Source organism: Monodon monoceros, unplaced genomic scaffold (assembly GCF_005190385.1).
Source record: "Monodon monoceros isolate NGI ecotype Baffin Bay Population unplaced genomic scaffold, NGI_Narwhal_1 Super_Scaffold_18, whole genome shotgun sequence".
NCBI lineage: Eukaryota > Metazoa > Chordata > Mammalia > Artiodactyla > Monodontidae > Monodon > Monodon monoceros.
The window spans coordinates 59,428,756-59,448,068 of NW_021703774.1; the positions used below are offsets into that span (position 1 = coordinate 59,428,756).

General features: G+C 40.1%; 1 protein-coding gene across 7 annotated transcripts in view; it reads right to left on the minus strand.

Moving 5' to 3' along the window:
* DCAF6 (DDB1 and CUL4 associated factor 6) overlaps positions 1-19,313 on the minus strand; it is a 172,070-nt gene that overhangs the window by 151,721 nt on the left and 1,036 nt on the right. The gene's annotated exons all lie outside the window — the stretch shown is intronic.

The following is a 19,313-nucleotide window of genomic DNA, read 5'->3' on the forward strand; positions in this document are numbered from 1 at the left end:
TGGAAGAGGGAGATAGGAGGGGGAGGGTTCTAGAGACAGGCCGAGAAGAGGAAGCAGGAGTTGGGAGGAGGGGACCTCAGGGTCAAGTCTAACCAGCTGGAGGGAGGCCCCTAAGTGGAAAAGGACATCTCGGCCTAGCAAGGGAACTGGGCAGGATGGTATGACTAAGAAGGAATAAGTAAAAGGGAGTCCTTCGATATGGCGTGGGAGTGGACCGGTCTGGAGTGGGAAGGATGGTTTGCCATCAATACCCATGACCGAGATCTGGGAAGGAGAAACTGGCCCGGAATAAGTAGGCAGGACCGAATAGATAGCCCCCTTGTCCACCAGAAATGAGATGGACTTACCCGCTACCTGTAGCGTTACCCTGGGCTCGGCGAGGGTGATGGGGGTCTTCGAGTCCGGGCGCCGTCAGTCGTCAGCCAATCCCAGCAGTTCAAGTGGTAATGCCATTGGGTAGGCCTGCCCCCCGCGTGGAGACGCTGAGGGAGGGCCAGTCGTAGGGCAGTCACTCTTCCAGTGGCCCGTTAGCCCGCAGCTGGGACAGGGCTTAGAAGGAGGTTGGGGATTGGGACATTGGCGAGCCCAGTGGCCTTCTTTTCCACATTTGAAGCAGGCCCCCGGCGGGGTTGCCTTTTGCAGACCCCGTGGATGCTGTGATCCATGGGAGATGGCCGGCCTTAGGGCGGCTACAAGAGCTTGGGTTTGGAGGGCCACCTTTTGGTGCATTCGAGCCTGTCGGCTGGATTCTGCCAAATCCTCATGGCCATTATAGACTCTAAAGGCCATCTTTACCAGATCTCAAATAGGGGTTTGAGGGCCGTCTTCTGCCCGTTTTAATTTCTTTCGGATGTCCGGGGCTGATTGGGTGATAAAATGGGTGGCTAGGACCGCTGCCCCTGCCGGGGTGTCGGGATCCAGCCGGGTGTAGAGAGTTAAGGCCTCTGTAAGGCGATTGAGAAAGATAGCTGGATTTTCGTTAGGTTCTTGGGTTATCTCTTTTAGTTTTTCAAATTTGACTACCTTATGAGCGGCAGCCTGCATGCCAGCCAGGAGGCATTGGATCATGAGGTCGCGTTTACGATGGCCATCTTGGCCATCCTGATAAGTCCAGCCTGGATCGGTGCCAGGTACGGCAGTCGCTCCGACAGGCATGGAGTTGTCGGTAAGGTGAACCTGATCTGCATGGTTTCGGGCAGCAGCTTGAATTCTTTCCCTATCGTCAGGGGTCAGAGTAGAAGATAGGATCACAAAGATATCGTGCCAGGTTAGATCGTAAGCTTGAGAGAGATAGCGAAATTCTTTAATGTAGCGGGAAGAGTCGGCAGAAAAGGAGCCTAATCGCTTTTCTATTTGAGAGAGATCTTGGAGAGAAAAGGGAACATGAACTCTAACTAATCCTTCCGCTCCTGCTACCTCCCTCAGAGGGCAGAGGAGATGTGGATCTTGGGAGTCGTGAGAGCGTGTATGTGCACTAATTGGCGAAGCAAGGGGCGTGGGAGGAGAAACCGCGGGGGAACGGTTGGAGGGGAACGGGTTCGGGAGGAGGAGGGACCGCTTCAGGGTAGGGTGGAGGTTGGAGAGGAGCTCTGGAGAGGGGTTATCGTCAAAGGAAATTAGGGGCTTGAATGTAGGAGATGTCTGTTTGGCAAGAAGGATCTGGGAAGTGGAACAATCGACGCATAGGGAAGGGCGGGAGCGTAAATAGCAGAAGGCCTGAACATAGGGGACCTCGGACCATTTGCCCGTCCTGCGGCAGTAATTATCTAGATGACGGAGGATGTTAAAACCGAAAGTCCCTTCAGAAGGCCATTTGGATTGATTGTCTAGAGGATATTGTGGCCAGGCCACAGTGGAATAGAAAATAAGCCGTCGGCAACGGAGATCTTGGGAGAAACCGAGAGCTGTAAAATTGGCTAGGAGACACCCCAGGGGCGTCTTAGAATCTGGTTTCGATTGTGAGGTTCCCATGACCCCCAGTCTGTCCCTGAGTGAATGGAGAGGGAGAGAGGCGTCCCTGGTCTCCGTCTCCAATTCACGGCAGGTCGGAGGGCGGTCAGGCGATTGGGACGTCTCCACAATCACCCGAGGCCCGACGGGTCGGAGAGCGGTCAGGCAACTGGGACGTCTCCACAGTTGCCCGAGGCCCAGAGAGAGGACGGAGGAGTCCCTGACGCGGCCGCGGGGACAGGGAGTCCGGTGGGTAGGGACTCTGGGGGTCGGAGGGAACAAGGGAGGGGGACTTACCCCGTTTTCTGCCAGATCGGGTAGATGAGTAGAGGTTCCCTGGTTGTCTCCTGGGGGAGGGGAGGAGCGGCCTTGCGGTAACCCGCGGGGCTTGGTACCCCTCCCGGGTTTCGGCACCAAATGTAAGGTCGGATCTTAACAAACGGCACCGCGAAACAGAGGAAAGCTTCAAGTGAGCTTTATTAGGGAGCGCTCCCGGGCGAGTTTCACTGGTCCGAGAGAAAGGGGCCAGAGAGGTCGCGCCCGGGCGAGGGTTGGGCAAGATTTTATAGGGGAAGAAGGGAAAGGGGTGTGGTGAATCTGGGAAGGTGCAGGGTATTCCTTATTTGGTGGTCTTTTCGGGTATCCTGGGGGACCGTTAGTCCCGCCCCTCGAAAGGCGGGAAGGCTGGGCCGGGTGCAAAGTCCCCAGGTCAGTTCCTGGAACTGGGTGGTCCGGAAAGTCTCCAGGTCTGTTTCTGGAACTGGGTGGTCCGAGAGCTTCGGTCTGATGCAACCTGTGAATCTGATTGTGTTCCCCTGCCTCGGGCCAGTTGGCCTCAAACTTTTCACTTTACTTGACTCTATTGCCCCTTTGAGCAACTTCTCTTTAAGGCCAAACTTCCTAGTCAACTACAAACGCTGCCATCTCTAGCTCATTGTCAGGTCTTCCTTTTCCTGAACTGTCTGTTTTGCCCCCTCCTATTCATTGGTTTTGTTCTCAGAAATCGTGGGGTATCAGTAAATTCAATGGTCTCTTTCAAGGCACATTTTTCATAACCTCATAGCATCATTAGCTGTCATAGGTAAATGCTGTCTCCTTGACATAATCCTCTTCTTTGGCTTCCAAGACATCTTGCCAGATAACCAGGAGAACTGATAATTAAAGTGTAACAAACTCTGAGGAGAGAAAGAACACAGAACTGTTTTACCTTTGACAATGAACAGCACAAAGAGGTGACTGCAATCAAAATGTGTAAGAAGAAAATAGTAAAAACTCAAATGAATGTTTAAAGGCCAAATGTGGGCTAGAGACACAGTTTAGAATCTCTAGGATCCTAGGCACAGAGAGAATCTACATTCAGTCACCAGCTCTTTTTCATGAGCCTCCCCCAAGTACTCATAAGAAACACTGAAAACAACAAGAAGCCTGAGACAGTCCCTGTCTGGTAAGACTTAAAAAGGAAACTCCAGTCACTTTTCAGGCCCTTCTCTCATGGGAAGCAAAAGTCTTAAGCCACTGGGGAAGCCCTAGCTAAAAAGAGCCTCAGCAAAGGTCCACTAGCTTTAAGAGAGGCAGGAAACCCTCACGTCGATTTCAGGCAAAGGCAACTGCCTCCAGGAAAGGAACGAAGTATAAACTGCCTATCCTTAAGGGAGGGACAGGAATCCCCCTCCCATCCCTACCAAGAGCATTACAGTGAACAACAAGCAGCATTTAAGTGTGGTGGCTTTGAAATGTGTCAACTCACAACGAACCATGTTTCCCAGAATTTTTTCCCTGTATGATTCATGTTATTTGAATTACCAGTCATATTTGCATAAGATTGGTGGATGGAAGTAAAGTAACAGCAATACTGATTTTTATTGATGCTTATATTGTTTATATACATTGTTACTTGTCTGGCTCACCTCATTAGAATGGGGATCAACTAGGCCTATAACCGTCCTGCCTACCCATAGATCCTCTTTTAGGTTCTTGGAACACTAGGCCAATTTGTGTTTAGGTCCATGACAAAGGGTACCAGTTTCTCCTAAAAAAACACCTACATCTATAAGACTGAAGACAGTGAGAACTGGCATAGATCTTATGTTTTCATGGGTTCAGGCCTGTCCTTCCTATCCCCAATTTACCATCATCCTTTCCCAACTGTCTGTCCTGAGGATGTCAAGTGCCAGCAAAAGACATGAAGAAAACAACTTTACAGAGACAGTTTAATGAGTTCCCACAACTACACAAAGTCAAATACCAGTAACACATCTTTGTGTGTATGTTTGTATATCTCCTAGTAATTCTGCTTCTTTGGTTGAACTCATTCATGATTAACATTTTCAGCAAACTAGCAACAGAGGGAAACTTCCTCAATCTGGTAATAAGCACCAATAAAAGACCTAAAATATATTTCATGGTGAAAGACTGAATGCTTCCCACTTAAAATCAGGACAATACAAGGAAGTTCACTCTCACCACTATTATTAAACACAGTCCTGGAAGTTTTAGACATTGGAATAATGTTAAGGAAAAAAAAAAAGACACATAGATTGGAAAGGAAAAAATAAAACAGTCCCTATTGAAAGATGACATGATTTTCCACATAGAAAATCTCCTGGAATATACACAGAAACCTCTGAGAATTAATAAGTAAGTTTTGCAAGATCACAGCATGTAAGATCAACACCAAAAAAAAATCACACTGTTACATACTAACAATGAATGGGTAGAAGTCGAACTTAAACACAATACATTTGGGCTTCCCTGGTGGCACAGTGGTTAAGAATCCGCCTGCCAATACAGGGAACATGGGTTTGAGCCCTGGTCCGGGAAGATCCCATATGCCGTGGAGCAAATAAGCCCATGCGCCACAACTGCTCAGCCTGCGCTATAGAGCCTGCGAGCCACATTACTGAAGCCAACACGCCTAGAGACCGTGCTCTGCAACAAGAGAAGCCACCACGATGAGAAGCCCGCGCACCACAACGAAGAGTACCCCCCACTCGCCGCAACTGGAGAAAGCCCGCGCAGCAACAAAGACCCAACTCAGCCATAAATAAATAAATAAATAAATAGATTTATTTTAAAAAAAATACATTAACAATTGCTCAGAAGAAAATTAAACATCTGGACATAAATATAACAAAATATGCTGAAGATGTGTATCTTGATAATTATAAAATGCTGATGAAAGAAACCAAAGAGCTAAATAACTGGAGTGATGTACTGTGTTTATGGATCAGAAGACTCAACATAGTAAAGATGTCAGTCCTTCCCAAACTGATATGTGAGTCCAATGCAATTCCTATCAAAATCCCAGCAAGGTATTTTGGAGATAAGGACAACCTTACTCTAAAACTCATATAAAAAGGCAAAAGACATAGAAGAGCTGAAACAATTTTGGAAAAGAATTATTGAGGGGAGAAAACGTCACTCAACTTGATGTGAAAGCTTACTATATAGCTACAGTAAGCAAAGCAGTATGGTATTTACAAAGGGACAGATACACAGATCAATGCAAGAGAATAGAGAACACTGATTAGATACACATAAATGTGCCCAACTGATTTTTAATAAAGGTGCAAAAGCAATTCCATGGAGAACATACTGACTTTTAAACAAATGGTGCTAGGGCAAGTGGACATTGATAAGCACAAAAATGAACTTCACGGTAAATCACATACCTCATACAAAAATTAACACAAAATGGACTCTGGACTTAAACGTAAAAATATAAGACTATAAAACTTCAGGGAAAAAACATAGGAGGTAATCTCCAGGACCTAGGGTTAAGTTAAGAGTGTTTAGACATCAGACCAAAAGCATAATCCATAAAAGAAAAAAACCGATAAACTGAACCTCTCCAAAGTTAAAAACCTTTACTCTGCAAAAGACTCTATGAAAAGAAGAAAAAGACAAACTACACACTGGGAGAAAGTATTTGCAAACTGCATATCTGACGAATGACTAATACCTAAACTATATAAATAAGTCTCAAAAAACAACAGTGAAAAAACAACAGTGAGAGACATGAAAATACACCCCACTGAAAATATAAAGATGGCAGGACCCCTCCGAGCACCAACAACCAGCTGCGTTGGGAGCTGGCCTTACCTGCCAGCTGGCCAGCATCAGCCCAGGACTCCTGCACCGCACAGCCAGCCATACCAGGACCTGGCCCCAGCCACAAGCAGCTGGAAGCCTCTGCACTATGCAGGGCCCCACAGCCAAGTGGGCTGGGAGCCAGCCCCATGTACCAGAGTGCCACAGCAATCGGCCCCACCACAACAAAAGGGCCCACATAGCCCACACAGGGGGCACCCCTAGGTCATACAACTCCCGTGACCTGAGGGGAGTGTACTTATCCCACAAGCTGCACGGCACGGCCAAAAACAAGAAGATATAACAATTGTAAATATATCTGCACCTAACATAGGAGCACATAAATACATAAACCAAATATTAACAAACATAAAGAAATTGACAGTAACATAATACTACTAGGGGACTTTAACACTCCACTTACATCAATGGATAGATCATCCAGACAGAAAATCAATAAGGAAACACTAACTTTAAACAACATATCAGGGACTTCCCTAGTGGTCCAGTGGTTAAGAATCCGCCTCCCAATACAGGGGACGCAGGTTCAATCCCTGGTTGGGGAACTAATATCCCACATGCCAAGAGGCAACTAAGCCTGCACTCTCTAGACCCGTACACCACAACTAGAGAGCTCACATGCCACAGCTACTGAGCCCACATGCTATGGGGCCCATGTGCCACAACTAGAGATCCCCACGTACCACAACTACTGAGCCCACGCACTCTAGAGCTCATACGCTCTAGAGCCCACATGCCACAACAAAAGATCCCGCATTCCACAACTAAGACCCGATGCAGCCAAATAAATAAATAAACATTTTACAAAATGGTTAAATGTTCTGTGTATCTTACCTCAGTTAATTAAAAAAAAAATCAAATCAGACGAACTTAATAGATACAGAAAGAACGTTCCATTAAAAAGCAACAGAATACACATCCTTCTCAAGTACCCATGGAACATCTCAAGGATAGAGCACAAGCTGGGCCACAAAGCAAGTCTCAATAAATCTTCTTAAGACTGAAATCATACCAAACATCTTTTCTGACCATAACACTATGAGCCTAGAAATCAACTATAAAGAGAAACTGCAGACACAAAAAACACATGGAGGCTAAACAACATGCTACTAAACAACCAATGGATCACTAATGAAATCAAAGAGAAAATCCAAAAATACCTGGAAACAAATGAAAATGGAAACACACTGATCCAAAATCTATGGGACTTAGCACAAGCAGTTCTAAGAGAGAAGTTTACAGCAATACAAGCCTAGCTCAGGAAACAAGAAAAATCTCAAACAACCTAACTTTACACCTAAAGCTACTAGAAAAATAACAAACAAAACCCACAGTTAGCAGAAGGGAAGAAGTAATAAACAGCAAAATAAGTGAAATAAAAACTAAAAGATCAATAGAAAAGACCAATGAAACTAAGAGCTGGTTCTTTGAAAAGATAGACCAAACTGATAAACCTTTAGCTACACACATCAAGAAACAAAGAGAGGGCCCAAATCAACAAATCAATAAAATCAGAAATGAAAAAGGAGAAATACAAAGGATCATAAGAAATTACTATGAAAAACTATGCACCAATAAAACGGACAACCTAAAAGAAACCGACAAACTCCTAGAAATGTACAATCTCCCAAGACTGAATCAGGAAAAAACAGAAAACTTGAACAGACCAATTACCAGTAATGAAATTGAGTCAATAACCAAAAAACTAAGAATAAGCAAAAGTCCAGGACCAGATAGCCTCACAGGTAAATTCTACCATTTAAAGAAGAGCTGATACCTATCCTCAAACTATTCAAAAAAACTAAAGAGGAAGGACTTCTGAACTCATTCTATAAAGCCAGCAGCACCCTGATACCAAAAAAAAAAAAAAAAAAAAATCACAAAAAAAAGGAAATTACAGGTGAATATCACTGATGAACACATGCAAAAATCCTCAACAAAATACTAGCAAATCATTAATTCAACAATACATTATATGGATCATACACCATATTCAAGTGGGATTTATCCCAAGAATGCAAGGATGATTCAATATCTGCAAATCAATCAGTGTGATACACCACATTAACAAACTGAAGAATAAAAACCATATGATCATGTGATCATCTCCATAGATGCAGAAAAAGCTTTTGACAAAATTCAATATTCATTTATGATAAAAATCCTCAACAAAGTAGGTATAAAGAGAACACACCTCCACATAATAAAGGCCCACTTTACTGACAAGTCCACAGCTAACATCACACTCAACAGTGAAAAGCTGAAAGCATTTTCCCTAAAATCAGGAATGAGACAAGGATGCCCACTCTTGGTTCTTTTATTCAACATAGTACTGGATGTCCCAGACACAGCAATCAGACAAGAAAAAGAAATAAAAGGAATCCAAATTGGAAAGGAAGAAGTAAAACCGTCACTGTTCACAGATGACCTGATACTACATATGGAAATTCCTAAAGATACACCAAAACACTATTAGAATGAATGAATTCAATATAGTTACAGATACAAAATCAATACATAGAAATCTCTTGCTTCTATGCAGTAACAATAAACCACCAGAAGAAGAAATTAAGCAAAAAATCCCATTTACAATTGCACCAAAATGAATAAAACACTTAGGAATAAATCTAACCAAGGAGGTAAAAGACTCAGAAAACTATAAAACACTGATAAAAGAAATTGATGATGACACAATTGGAAAGATATACTGAGTTTGTGGATTGGAAGAATTAATATTGTTAAAATGTTTACACTATCCAAGGCAAGCTATAGATTCAATGCAATTCCTATCAAAATACCAATGGCATTTTTCATAGAACTAGAATAGATAATTCTACAATTTCTACAGAAACACAAAATACCCCAAATAACCAAAACAATCTTTAGTAAGAACAAAGCTGGAGGTATCACACTCCTTGATTTCAAACTATACTACAAGCTAAAGCAAATAAATAGTATGGTACTGGCACAAAAACAGACACACAGATCAGCGGAACAAAATAGAAAACACAGAAATGAACCCACACGTACATTGTCAATCAATCTACGACAAAGGAGGCAAGAATACAGAATGAAGGGAAAGATAGCCACTTCAATAAATGGTGTTGGGAAAACTGGAAACCTACATGCAAAAGTATCAAACTGAACAAACTTTCTCACATCATATACAAAAATTCAAAATGAATTAAAGACTTAAATGTGAGACCTGAAACCATAAAACTTCTAGAAGAAAATATAGGCAGTATGCTCTTTGACCTCAGTCTAAGTAATATTTTTTTATATGTCTCCTCAGCAAGGGAAACAAAAGCAAAAATAAACAAATGGGAGTACATCAAACTAAAAAGCTTTCTGCACAGTAAAGGAAACTATCTACAAGACTAACAGACCACCAATTGAATGTTAGCAGATTTTTGCAAACTATATTTCATAAGGGGCTAATATCCAAAATACACCAAGAACTCATATGATGCAATATCAAAACAAAACCCGAGGGACTTCCCCTGTGGCGCAGTGGTTAAGAATCCACCTGCCAGTGCGGGGGACATGGGTTCGATCCCTGGTCCGGGAAGATCCCACATGCTGCTGAGCAGCTAGGTCCATGCGCCATAACTACTGAGCCTGTGCTCTAGAGTCCGCGAGCCACAACTACTGAACCTGCGTGCCACAACTACTGAACCTGCGTGCCACAACTACTGAAGGCCATGCACCTGGAGCCCATGATCTGCAATGAGAAGCCACTGCAATGAGAAGCCCATGCACCGCAATGAAGAGTAGCCCCCACTCGCCGCAACTAGAGAAAGCCCGCACAGAGCAACGAAGACCCGATGCAGCCAATTAACTAATTAATTAATTAATTTAAAACCCAATTATAAAATGGGCAGAAGACCTGAACAGACATTTTTGCAAGGAAGACATACAGATGGCCAATGCGCACATGAAAAAATGCTCAACATCCCTAAACATCATGGAAATGCAAATCAAAACCACAATGAGATATCACCTCACACCTGTCAGAAAGGCTATTATCAAAAAAACAACAAATAACAAGTGTGGGAGAGGATGTGAAGGAACGGAAACCCTCATGCACTGCTGGTGGGAGTGCAAATTGGTACAGTCACTATGGAAAACAGTATGGAGGTTCCTCAAAAAACTAAAAAGAGAACTACTGTACTATCCAGCGATTCCGCTTCTAGGTAATTTCCAGAAGAAAACAAAAGCATTAATTCGAAACAATATATGCGCCCCTATGTTCATTGTAGCATTATTTACAGTAGCCAAGATGTGGAAGCAACCTAACTGTCCATCAAAAGATGAATGGATAAAAAAGATGTGGTGCACATATATGTAATGGAATACTACTCAGCCATGAAAAGGATGAAATCTTGCCATTTACAACAACGTGGGTGGACCCAGAGGATATTATGTTAAGTGAAGTAAGTCAGAGAGAGAAATACAAATATCATATGATTTCACTTACATGTGAAATCTTAAAAACAAAACAAATGAGCAAACGTAACAGAACAGAAACAGACTCATAGATACAGAGAACAAACAAAACAAATGAACAAAAGTAACAGAACAGGGGCTTCCCTGGTGGCGCAGTGGTTGAGAGTCCGCCTGCCGAAGCAGGGGACACGGGTTCGTGCCCCGGTCTGGGAAGATCCCACATGCCGCGGAGCGGCTGGGCCCGGGAGCCATGGCCGCTGAGCCTGCGTGTCGGGAGCCTGTGCTCCGCAAAGGGAAAGGCCACAACAGTGAGAGGCCCGCGTACCGCAAAAAATAATTAAAAAAAAAAGTAACAGAACAGAAACAGACTCACAGATACAAACAGGCGGTTGCCTAAAGGGAGGGCGTTGGGGGGAATAGTTGAAGGAGATTAAGAGGTACAAACTTCCAATTACAAAATAAATGAGTCACATCAATGAAATGTACAGCATAGGAAATACAGTCAATAATATTGTAATAACTTTGTATGGTGACAGTAACTATACTGATCATGGTGATTATTTCGTAGTGTACAGAAATATCGAATCACGATGTTGAGCACCTGGAACTAAATTAAATACTTCAATTAAAAATTGATAATTCAGGGCTTCCCTGGTGGCGCAGCGGTTGAGAGTCCGCTTGCCGAAGCAGGGGACACGGGTTCGTGCCCCGGTCTGGGAAGATCCCACATGCCGCGGAGCGGCTGGGCCCGGGAGCCATGGCCGCTGAGCCTGCGCGTCCGGAGCCTGTGCGTCACAACGGCAGAGGCCACAACAGTGAGAGGCCCGCGTACCGCAAAAAAAAAAAAAAAAACAGTGGCAACACCAAATGCTGCTGATGATGCAGAGAAACTGGATTACTCATACATGGCTGATGGGAACATAAAACGGTTCAGCCGTACTGGAAAAAGGTATGGCAGTTTCTTACAAAAGTAAACAATGTGCTTATCATATAGTGCAGTAATTACAATTCTTGGACACTTATCCCAGAGATGAAAATCTATGTTCATACAAAAACCTGTATATGGATATTCGTAACAGCTCTCTATTTAATAGTCAAAACTGGAAACAATACAAATATCTTCAACAAATGAACGATTAGTTATATATTGATATCATGAAATACTAATCAACAATACAAAGAAATAAACTATTGTACACACAACCTGGATGAATCTTAAGGGAATTATGCAGAGTGAAAAAAGCCAATCTCAGAAGTTTACATGCTGTTATTTATAACATTACATACATGTTATTTATGTAACACTCTTGAAATGACAAAATTATAGAAAGGGAGAACAGATTAGTAGTTACCAGGGGTTAGCTGTTGGGAGGGAAGGAGGTAGTTGTGGCCAAAAATGGGATCACAAAGGACTATTGTGATGAAACTGTTCTGTACCTTAAATATGGTGGTAACCACTTTAATCTATTAACATTAATTAACATTAATTTATTAAAATTATTAGAGAAATGCAAATCAAAACTACAATGAGGTATCACCTCACACCGGTCAGAATGGCCATTATCAAAAAATCTAGAAACAATAAATGCTGGAAAGGGTGTGGTGAAAAGGGCACCCTCCTCCACTGTTGGTGGGAATGTAAATTGATACACCACTATGCAGAACAGTATGGAGGTTCCTTAAAACACTAAAAACAGAAAGCAATCCCACTACTAGGCATATACCCTGAGAAAACCATAATTCAAAAAGAGTCATGTACCACAATGTTCACTGCAGCACTATTTACAATAGTCAGGACACGGAAGCAACCTAAATGTCCACTGACAGATGAATGGATAAAGAAGATGTGGCACATATTTACAATCGAATATTACTCAGCCATAAAAGGAACAAAATTGAGTTATTTGTAGTGAGGTGGATAGACCTAGAGTCTGTCATACAGAGTAAAGTCAGAAAGAGAAAAACAAATACCATATGCTGACACATATATATAGAATCTAAAAATGATGAACCTGGTGGCAGGGCAGAAATAAAGACATAGACATAGAGAATGGACGTGAGGACACGGTGGGGGAGGGAGAAGCTGGGGTGAAGTGAGAGTAGCATCGACGTATATACACTACCAAATGTAAAACAGCTAGTGGGAAGCAGCCGCATAGCACAGGGAGATCAGCTCGGTGCTTTGTGACGACCTAGAGGGGTGGGATAGGGAGGATGGGAGGGAGGCTCAAGAGGGAGGGGATATGGGGACATGTGTATGCATATGGCTGATTCACTCTGTTGTACAACAGAAATTAACACAGCATTGTGAAGCAATTATACTCCAATAAAGATGTATTAAAAAATAATAATAAAATAAAATGTTTTAAAAAACTAAAATCAGTGCTAAAATTGCATGGAACTAAATACACATGCAAAAGTGCATGTAAAACTGGGGAAATATGAATAAGATTCATAGATCTATCTATGTCAATTTCCTAATTGTGATATATTAATATAGTTGTACAAGATACTACCATTGGGAAATTGATTGAGGGTATATAAGATCTCTTTGTATTATTTCTAACAACTGCACATGCATCTACACTTATCTCTAAATTAAAAGTTAAAGTACTAAACAAAACAAAACCTTCCCACAAAGAAAACTCCAAGCTCAGATGGCTTCAATGATGAAATCTATCAAACATTTAAGGAAAAGGTAATTTCAAGTCTACACAAACTCTTCAGAAAAAGAGAAGAACACTTCCAACACATTTATGAGGCCAGCATAATAATCCTGATACGAAAAACAGGCAAAAATATAACAACTGTGAGCTAATATCCTTAAAGAACAAAAACACAAAATTCTTACCAAAAGTGAAGCCAGCAATATATAAAGGACAATTTATCATAACCAAGTAGGATTTGGCCCAGGAATTGAATGTTGGTTCAACATTCAAATCAATCAATATGTTAACATAATCTATGAAACAGAAATCATATAATCAATTCAACAGATGCAGAATAAACCCTGACAAAATTCAACAGCTAGTCATGATAAACACTCTCAGCAATTTAAGAGTAGAAGGGGATTTCTTCAATGGGTATCTACAAAAACCTACAGTCAACAACATATTTAATAGTTAAAGACTGAATGCTTTCCAGGATGAGGAATAAGGCAACAATGTCCACCCTTACTACTTCCTTTCAAGATTCTACTGGAGTCCTGGTCAATGCAATTAAGCAAGAAAATTGAAAACGGAAGAAAAAAACAACATAGGTAAAAAAGGAAGAAATCTTGTTTTTTGGTTTTTTTGGTTTTTCTTTTTTTGGTCACACCACGCGGCTTGTGGGATCGTAGTACCCCAACCAGGGATTGAACCTGGTCCCTCTGCGCAGTGAGAGCACCAAGTCCTAATCACTGTACCACCAGGGAATTCCCAGGAAGAATCTTAATATGCAGTGACATAATCAACTACATAAAATCCAAAAAAGCCTGCAAAAAAAATTTTTTATAAGAACTAATGAGTAGGGCTCCCCTGGTGGCACAGTGGTTAAGAATCCACCTGCCAGTGCAGGGGTCACAGGTTCAAGCCCTAGTCCGGGGAAGATCCCACATGCCCTGGAGCAACAAAGCCTGTGCGACACAACTACTGAGCCTGCACTCTAGGGCCCACAAGCCACAACTACTGAAGCCCGTGCACCTAGAGACCGTGCTCTGCAACAAGAGAAGCCACCGCAATGAGAAGCCTGCACACCACAACGAAGAGTAGCCCCTGCCTGCCGCAACTAGAGGAAAGCCTGTACGCAGCAACGAAGACCCAACGCAGCCAGAAATTAATTTTTTTAAGAAAGAACTAATGAGTAGGTTGAGTAAAGTTGCACGATATAAAGCCAATTTTAAAAAATTTTATTTCTATATATGCACAATGAATAATTTGATATTACTTATAAAATGATACTATCTAAAATAGTATAAAAACATTAAATATATAGGAATAAATAGAGCAAATATATATATAAGATCTGTACACTGAAAAATATATAACATTGCTGAAAGAAATGAAGGAACAACAAAATAAATGGAGAGAAAAGCCACCATTATGAATTGGAAGATTCCATACTGTAAAGACTACAATTCTCCCTGAAATAAGGTACAGATTCAACACAGTATCAGTCAAAACCCCAGCAGTCCTTTTTATAGAAATTGACAAGCTGATTCTGAAATTTAAAAATTGAAAAGGACTCAGAATAGCCAAAGTAATTTTGAAAAAAAGAACCAAGTACAAAATATCACACTAGCTGATTTCAACACTCACTATAAAGACCGAAAGTAATGGCATAAAGGCAGACACCTAGATCAATGGAATGTGGTAGAGAAATTGACTTACACAAACTGGGAGAAAATATCTGCAAAATATATATCTGATTAAGGACTTGTATCAAGAATATATAAAGAATTTTTACAATATTAAGAAGGTAAATCTGAATATTTAACCAAAGTATAAGAATGGCAAATAAGCCATGAAAATATACTCAAAATCATTAATCATTAGGATTAAATCAAATGCAAATTAAAACAATAGTGATATTATACCTACATTATCAACTAGAAAAGCTAAAATTAGGAAGACTCATAATGCCAAGTATGGATGAGAACGTGGAACAACTAGAACTCTCAAACACTGCTGATGGGAATGCAGTATGGTACAACTGTTTTGAAAAAGTTTCTTACGAAGTTAAACACACTTATTATACAACTCGGCAATCCCATTGCAAGTATTACTCAAGAAATGAGGATTTGGGAATTCCCTCGCAGTTCAGTGGTTAGGAATCTGGGCTTTCACTACCGAGGAGGGCCTGGGTTCAATCCCTGGTTGGGAAACTAAGAACCAGCAAGCCGTGAGGCATGGCAAAAAAAAAAAGTGAGGATCTAAAAGTGTTGTACTGTATTTTTGCCAAAGTATAAATTAAAAGTTTTGTTATTTATATCTTCTTTATTTGCCATCAGCGCTATTCAAAAAACATTTTTTTTAGTCTACTACAACTACTTGGGAAACCCACCCACCCTAACTTTGAAGTCAGTAACATTCAATTACAATTATTAAAAAAACACACCACTTAGAACAGCTTTGTGAACCTCAAGCCAACACTCATTAGTGGATATTCTACTGGGTCAACACCAACATTTTTAACAACACGATATGGAACAGAAAAAAGAATGCACCACACCTAGTAAGGGTAAATGTCATTTGGGGAATCTTTTATTTTAGTTATGTGTATCACAAGTTGCCATGTAAATGTATTTTTACTGTGGATCATGGTCAAAACATTTGAAAAACACTGACATAAAACATACCTGAAATATAAATTTTGTGCTACCAGAAGCTCCTATCCCTTTTAAGCACTTTCATTCTATACCAAGTAGGAATGAAATCTACAGTAGAGCTATTCAATTGTCTGCTGTTGTTATGATTGATAACATGCATTTGGTGGCCTAATCTTCAGGAATTAACAGCATATTCTATTACAAATATTTGTCATATTTAACTGTCATTATTAACTATTAAAATCAAACCTTTTTTAGCTTTCATTGAAATTTTAAGACTAAAGAAACAAAATACAAATACTTCACTAACTTTTCCCCAGTAGTTAACAAGGAGGAAAAACTCAGAATTTTCTGACCCTCATAACATATGTTTTAACCCGGCAACACTTTATGAAGAACTCGGTAAGTCTGAATATAGATGTATTCAAGATACGCTAAAGACTAATCTAAATGCAAAATTATCCATTTCAGTACATACTGACCCTAACGATATTCAAAGGACACAGACTTCCTAATCGCCTGAACAAAAAGAGATTTCAATCTCCACTATAAGGCTGTCACTGGCTTAATGGTATAGTCTGAATGTTCGTGTCCCCCCATCACCCCACCCGGACCAATTCCTCTGCTGAAATCCTAATTAGGAGGTGGGAATCTTCGGGAGGTGATTAGGCTTGGATTAATGCCCTTATAAAAAAGATCCCAGAGAATTAGCTCACTTCTTCTGCCTTGTGAGGTTATGGTGAAAAGATGGCTATGAACCAGGAAGCAGGCCCTCACCAGACTCAGAGCCTGACCATGTGAGCACCCTTATCTCAGGCTCCCAGCCTCCAAAACTTTGAAAAATAAATTTATGTTGTTCAAAAGCCACCCAGTTTATGGTATTTTGTTACAGCATCCTAAGTTGACCAAAACACTGCCTAATCATAACTTAAACACTTTGTATTAAACATATAATACATTAGGGCAAACAACTCCCTTGAAAATTTCCCTTAAATTGCTTTTTGTTAGTCAATTACTGTCTTTAATTTAGAAGGGTTAGAAAGTGTAAATTCAAATTGTATGCAAGCCTGTCTAAAATGAGAGAAATAGGAAGAGAAAGAAGAAATGTACAGATAATTTCTTTTATAAGTAATGTTTATCTCTATAAAACTATAATGAAATATGGATGGCTAATAAATTATAACAATCACTGAGTTCCAAAAGCACTACTCTATAACTAGTATACGGTATCTTAAGAAACATTTAGACGTACAGGTGTCTCTGACTCTGGACTTTGACAACTGCTCTTTAAAAAAATAAATCCTCCATTGAAATTTAGATCGGGCTCATAAAGATTACAATCCCTGGCCTAGCCTCTGAGTTCATGCTAGACAAACACTTCATTGGTTCAGGTGAATCTTGTGAATTTGTGGGCTATAAGTAAACATATACATCTTCTTCTAAATAACACATGACAAATTATCTTTATTCTCACAATATAAAAGGATGTTTTGTGAACTGCAATTTTTTTTGATGGGAGGAAAAGAGAAAATTAACCAAATTTAAATAAAATCACCTGTAAAACATGAATACTACTATTGAAAAGGCACATGCTATGGTTAATTTGAAATGCACATGTTACAAGAAAAATCTGTCAATTGCTTCTATCCCAATTTTACTGTTATTTAGAAGTAATTCATTATTAGAAATACAAATAATGGAGATAAATTAGAAAAATATTTAACCTACAGTACTATAGATAAACAATCAAAATGTTTAAATATTGAAGTCCCCCCCCCAAAAAAATCTACTTACTTTTTAAAACACTTGGACTTCTTAAAAAGAAGACTTTATAAGAGTACTTCAAAATATCATTTTTTTTAAATCTCATTAATTCAGGCAATACCAATGTGGATTTTGCTGTTTCCTGCTAAGCCAAGATTAGCACTGGAGTGTGAAAGAGATGGATAAACCAAAGGTGTAAAGAAAGTCTCCTAAGGCTAAGAAATTACTCTTCAAGCTATTTTTGAATATTTAAAAAAAAACACTTTTAAAGGATGTGCTAATTATAAAGTATATATTACTACCACATTTAAAATATTATGTAAGATATGGAATTTCCTGCATGAATATACATATATTTGAAAATCTATAATTTCGACTTTCTACTAAAGACAGTGGACTCTTACTCTTCAATTCTCCTCCACCCAACACACGAACTCCACTCCCATTATGGAGCTAGAAGAGGAAGGGAAAAAGAAAATGTATGGTTTTATATTTTAATTGACTCTATCATAGATACAGCTGAAGTAACTGAACCAGCAGAAAACATTAATACATAAACCTACATATAAGTACTACTTATTTAAATGCTCCAACTAATAGAGATAAAGGACCACATATAAATTCATTGGTGTAGAACACAAGTTTTTTTTATTAAGCTAAAGTTAAGCTCTTTCTCAGCAAGTAAGTATTAAAAGCAATATTGCACATCTTTTAGGTGAATGGTTTAAAAAAGCACTCTCTATTGATATTAAACTTTAAAATGATTAATCACCACTCCAGGTACTTATCCTAGAACAAATGCACAAAAAGCATGTGCAAGGAGGTTCACTGTAGTGCTGTTAGTAACAGCAAACGTCCAAAAGAAGAAGAAAGGCTGAGTCGACGATGATACCTTCATACTGTTAAATACTCTGCAATAGTTTAAAAGACTGTATAGAGCTATTTTTACTGCCATGCAAAGATCTCCAAGATGTTATGTAAAAACAAAAAAAAACAGTTGCAAAACAGTTGTTTACAGTATGACACCATATATTCAGGTCACACACACACTCCTACAGCATTTCTATATGTACACATGTGCTTGTAAGAATTCAAAGAAAAAGGTCTGGAAGAATATTCAGGAAACAGAGAACACTGTTACCTCTCAAAGAGTGTGTGTGTGAAACTGGAATGGGAGAAATCACAAAGATTTGTGCTTCATTCTTATTAAGTTTTTACAAGGACAATGTATTCATGTCACTTGAGACACTAAAAAACAGGAGCAAGGGGAAAAAAATGCCTGCTAACTTCTCTCAAATAACTCACAAACCAGAACTGTTAGGTGTAGCGAAATTTCATTTTCTTTTATTGATTTTAAGTCAAAACCAAATGACATCAACAAATACCTAGCAAAAAGTAACAAAATTGCAAAGAAAAAAATTTTATTGATGTTGTCTTATCTTCAAATTAAAAAAAAAAAAAAAAAGAAGAAAGAGTAATGAAAAGATTGCAGAGGAAGGAAGAAAAAAGACCCCTACTAAATCCGTCCACTTTTAGCTCAGGCGTGACCCAGAATCCTCACAAATCCACTTTACGCAAAACGAAAAGAGCTGGACTACCGTTCCCTCAAGTATCGAAGGTTGTTTTTAGAACGCTTAACTAAGTAACAGTAAATGCCAAGTGTGTTTCACAGGGGTGGGAATGGGAACTTGAAACCCTACACCTCCTTAAAGCGGTCGAAACCACCGAACAGCAG